Raw genomic sequence first — 5630 nt, forward strand, 5'->3', positions numbered from 1 at the left:
TGAGAGTATTTGTTTTCTTTACATAATGAGCTATTGTGATCTGGAATGCAGTGCATGAAGCAGGTTCATGAGGAACGTTCAACATGTGAATTTGATAGATATTTGGAAAACAAACATATGCAAGGTTATGGGGAAGAGGCATTGGGAGTGGAGTTGATTGAATGGATCTTTGAAGATGGGTTGAACAGTCTTTTTCAATGTTCACTCACTCTGTTACTGGAGCCACTGTTGATCTTTATCAAACAAGAATAAACAGAGTACTTATACATCAGGACTTCACATACCAACCATCTTTAAGTTAAATAATACTGGGAAATTCTGACGATTCACAACAGTTCGATAGCATCTGTCAAAGGGAGAAACAGAATGAACATTTTGTCTCAAGGAGGGGAACTACTGGTTCTGAAGAATAGTTCTCCTGGACCTGAAATATGTCTTTACAGATGCTGCCTGACCTAGTCAGTGTTCCCAGCATTTTCTGTTTACATTTCAGATTTCCAGCCTCTGCAGTATTTTGCCTTTTAAATTTCATCGATGGGTCGATGTTTTTGACTATATTTTTCAGAGCGTACAAAGCAAGAATACATTTTGTCTTCTCAATCTTATCATCTTTCCACTCATTCAAAACAGCAAACATGGTGCGTTTTTTCATCCCAGTATAATCCGACAACATTGCAAACTAAGAAAAAAGGAGATAGGTAAATTGTACCTGTAAGTGAGTGGAGGTAATTATATTCTACATCACCAACAACACTTACTGAGATTAGCCGATCATTGGTTTATTGCTGCTTGAGGGAGCTTGCTGTGTACAAACTGGCTACTGTATTTCCTGTATTGCAACAGAGTCTCAATTTGCTGTGAAATGTTTGGGAAATGCAGAGATTATGAAAAAATTCTCATTTAAGTGTTGTTGTTAAATTGGTGAGGGTACAGAAGACTTGCAAGGATGTTACCAGAACTGGGAGGTTTGAGATCTTTGGAGATGCTGGATAAGCTGGGGCTTTTTTCCCTGGAAGATCGGAGGCTGAAAGGTTTACCTGATAGAGATTTTTAAAATTAAAGATAGGAAGTACCAAAAACTTTCATATACTTACCCCCACACTCCGGATTCCTCAACCGTTCCAGAATCTTCCATCGGCCTCCGGAACCGTTCGGCCACCATTAACCATGCGGCCGTTGCAGCAACCGCCGGCATGAACCATAACGCCACTTCCGCACCCACCGACCATGCAGCCTCCGCAATTGCCGCCCTGACAACCGCCTCCACAATCGCCAGGAAGACCATCGCCTCTGCAGGGTCCACAGCCACCGGGAACAACACCGTTTCTGCCGTCGCCGCAGCCACTTCTGCCCCCGGAATTGCCGTCGCCGCATCTACTTCCGCCCCCAGTGATGTCACTCACCTGCACAATGACCACACCACATGCGTCTCCACCCCCCACACCGATCTTCGCCCCCACGCCAAACTCTGCCCCCACGCCAGGTCCTAGCCCCCAGCCCTGTATTTTCACCATCCCTCCACAACTCCCCCTCTCTGAGGATGAAAGGTCAGTCCTCAGCAGAGGCCTCACCTTCAACCCCCTATGCTCCTGGATTAACGAGTTCAACACGCAGCGAGACATCGAACAATTCTTCCGCCGCCTTCGCCTCCGCGCCTACTTCTTCAACCAGGATTCTCGCCCACCCTCTGTTGACCCCTTCTCCCACCTCCAACACACCCCATCCATCTGGACACCCTGTGCTGGCCTCTTACCCACCCTCATAGCCAACTGCCGCCGCGACATTAACCACCTCAACCTATCCACCCCTCTCACCCACTCCAACCTCTCACCCTTGCATCGTGCAGCCCTCCACTCCCTCCGTTCCAACCCCAACCTCACTATCAAACCGGCAGACAAGTGGGGGGGGGAGGGGGCACGGTGGTAGTTTGACGCACCGATCTTTACACCGCTTAGGCTAAACGCCAGCTCGCGGACACCTCCTCCTACTGCCCCCTTGACTATGACCCCATCTCCCACCACCAAACCATCATCTCCCAGACCATCCATAACCTCATCACCTCAGGGGATCTCCCATCCACCGCCTCCAACCTCATAGTCCCACAACCCCACACCGCCCGTTTCTACCTCCTGCCCAAAATCCACAAACCTGACTGCCCCGGCCGACCTATTGTCTCAGCCTGCTCCTGCCCCACCGAACTCATCTCTGCATACCTCGACACAGTCCTGTCCCCCTTAGTCCAAGAACTCCCCACCTATGTTTCGGACACCACCCACGCCCTCCACCTCCTCCATGATTTTCGCTTCCCCGGCCCCCAACGCCTTATCTTCACCGTGGACATCCAGTCCCTGTACACCTCCATCCCCCATCACGAAGGCCTCAAAGCCCTCTTGCTTCTTCCTTTCCCACCAAACCAACCAGTACCCTTCCACTGACACCCTCCTTCAACTGACTGAACTGGTCCTCACTCTAAACAACTTCTCTTTCCAATCCTCCCACTTCCTCCAAACCAAAGGAGTAGCCATGGGCACCCGCATGGGCCCCAGCTATGCCTGCCTCTTTGTCAGATTTGTGGAACAGTCCATCTTCCGCAGCTATACTGGCACCACCCCCCCACCTTTTCCTCCGCTACATCGATGACTGTATCGGCGCTACCTCGTGCTCCCACGAGGGGGTTGAACAGTTCATCCACTTTACTAACACCTTCCACCCTGACCTCAAATTTACCTGGACCATCTCAGACTCCTCCCTCCCCTTCCTATACCTCTCCATTTCTATCTCGGGCGACCGACTCAACACGGACATTTACAATAAACCGACCGACCGACTCCCACAGCTACCTAGATTACGCCTCCTCCCACCCTGCCCCCTGTAAAAACACCATCCCATATTTCCAATTCCTTCGCCTCCGCCGCATCTGCTCCCAGGAAGACCAATTCCAATACCAAACAACCCAGATAGCCTCCTTCTTCAAAGACCGCAATTTCCCCTCAGACGTGGTTGACAATGCTCTCCACCATCTCCTCCACTTCCCGCTCCTCCGCCCTTGAACGCCGCTCCTCCAATTGCCACCAGGACAGAACCCCACTGGTCCTCACCTACCACCCCACCAACCTTCAGATACATCGTATCATCCTTCATCATTTCCGCCACCTCCAAACGGACCCCACCACCAAGGATATATTTCCCTCCCCTATCAGCGTTCCGGAAAGGCGACGCCCTCGTCAGGTCCACACCCCCCACCAATCAAACCTCCACTCCCGGCACCTTCCCCTGCAACTGCAAGAAATGCAAAACTTGCGCCCACACCTCCAAGGCTCCAAGGGATCCTTCCATATCTGTCAAAAATTCACCTGCACCTCCACACACACCATTTACTGCACCCGCTGCGGCCTCCTCTACATTGGAACGTTTCAGAGAACACCTCTGGGACACCCGCACCAACAACCCAACCGCCACGTGGCTGAACACTTTAACTCCCCCTCCCACTCCGCCAACGACATGCAGGTCCTTGGCCTCCTCCATCGCCAGATCATGGCAACACAACGCCTGGAGGAAGAGCACCTCATCTTCTGCCTAGCAACCCTCCAACCACAAGGGATGAATGCAGATTTCTCCAGCTTCCTCATTTCCCCTCACCCCACCTTATCTCAGTCTCAACCGTCGGACTCAGCACCGCCTTTTGACCTGCAATCTTCTTCCCGACCTATCCGCCCCCACCCCCTCTCCGGCCTATCACCCTCATCTTAACCTCCTTCCACCTATCGCATTCCCAAAGCCCCTCCCCAAAGTCCCTCCTCCTTACCTTTTATCTTAGCCTGCTTGGCACACCTTCCTCATTCCTGAAGAAGGGCTGATGCCCGAAACGTCAATTATCCTGCTCCTTGGACGCTGCCTGACCTGCTGCACTTTTCCAGCAACACATTTTTCAGCTCAGAGATTTTTAAAATCATGATAGCCATGGATAGTCAGGTAAATAGGCAAGGTCTTCTTTTTTCCTCAAGTGGAGGTCTCCAAAATTAGAGGGCGTAGGTTTAAGGTGAGATGGAAAAGATTTAAGAAGAATCTGAGGGGCAATTTTTCATGTAAAATGTGGTGCCATGTATGGAACAAGCTGCCAGTGAAAGTGGTGGAGGTTGGTACAATTACAGCATTTAAAAGGCATCTTGATGGATATACGAATAGGAAGGGTTTAGAAGGACATGGGCCAAATGTTGGCAAATAGGACTAGATCATACTGGGATGTCTGGTTAGCTTGGAAGAGTTGGACCAATGGGCCTGTTTCCGTGCTGTATAGCTTCATGACTCTCGAAGTCATTTTGAATCATGAGGAAAGCTCACCACTGGGTCAAAATCCTGAAACTTCCTTCCAAGCAGTACTTCAGATGTAATCACACAGAGTGTAGGCCTTGTTCAAGGTCGTGACTCATCACCGCCTTCTCAAAAGTAGTTAGGGCCAGGCCACAAATGTTGGCCATGCCTTGTTGTTCACATCCCATGAAAGAATAAAAATGATGAGAGGACCCTAAAAGTTGTTGATACAACTTCCCTTCAGTAATATCATTTTGATTATGTCACTCTCTTTGTGTGCCTACCCCTCTGCCATCCCATCTATTTTTGTCTCATCTGCAAACATGGCGATTGGATATTCACTTTGCTAATCCAAGTCACTGATATATATTGTCAACAATTGTGACTGCAATGCTGACTCCTGTGACATGCCACTAGTTCCAGATTTACCTTCCTGGAAATGCCCCCATATGTCCAATTCTCTGTCTTCTATACTCCAATCCCTAAAGCCTGATGAGGAAATGTATAAGTATTCCTTTATTGTCATCACACCTGTTTCTTAAGTTGTCTCAGTGCGCCTGATTTTTGAAATGAAAACCCTTCAATTACCTTCCATTTTAATTTTCTGTTTTCATAAATGCAATTATAGCTTTTCTATGGTATCCTCAATTGATCAAAGTTGATCCCAATCACAATATTGTAAATATCTGAAAAGAGACGATAGTTGAAAATATGAATGTTAAATGTAAAACAGAATGGTGACAAAGGTTGATCAGCAGACAGCAAAATAATTACCTTTCTGTGATACAATGGTTCGTAGATCCTGAAACTGCTTCATCAAACAGCAAGCTGGCTTGAAATGTGTCTACTTCAATGCCAGAAGTATCTGGAATAAAGTAGGTGAGCTTACAGAATGGATAGGTACCTGGGACTTCGATGTTGTGGCCATTTCTGAGATGTGGATAGAGGTCAGGAATGGATGTTGCAGGTTCCAGGGTTTAGATCTTTCATTAAGACCAGGGAAGGTGGTAAAAGAGGGGGAGGTGTGGCTTTGTTAGTCAACGACAGTATAACGGTAGCAGGAAGAACTTTTGCTGAGGACTTGTCTACTGTGGTGGTATGGGCTGATGTGAGAAACAGGAGAGAAGTCACTGGCCTCTACAAACTTCCAGGGAGGTGGAGGAGAGGATCGGCAATTCGATTCTGGACAGGAGTGAAAGGAACAGGGTGTTCATTATAGGAGACTTTAACTTCCCAACATTGTACTAGAGTTATAGCATTTCCAGTCATTGGATCGATCAGGTTTTATCCAATGTATGCAGGAGAGTTTCCTGACACAG

At 48.5% G+C, this 5630-nt stretch overlaps 1 long non-coding RNA gene across 1 annotated transcript; it reads right to left on the bottom strand.

The window, feature by feature from the left end:
- Positions 1–5170, bottom strand: LOC122544266. The gene is made up of 4 exons (XR_006310305.1): positions 5086–5170; positions 4900–4997; positions 4342–4480; positions 1–679 (listed from the first exon to the last, which is right to left on the bottom strand). It is a non-coding gene; the product is annotated as an uncharacterized LOC122544266 (long non-coding RNA).
- Between the last annotated feature and the right edge of the window lie 460 nt (positions 5171–5630).

The sequence above is a fragment of the Chiloscyllium plagiosum genome, chromosome 47 (genome assembly GCF_004010195.1).
Source record: "Chiloscyllium plagiosum isolate BGI_BamShark_2017 chromosome 47, ASM401019v2, whole genome shotgun sequence".
NCBI classification, from domain to species: Eukaryota; Metazoa; Chordata; class Chondrichthyes; order Orectolobiformes; family Hemiscylliidae; genus Chiloscyllium; species Chiloscyllium plagiosum.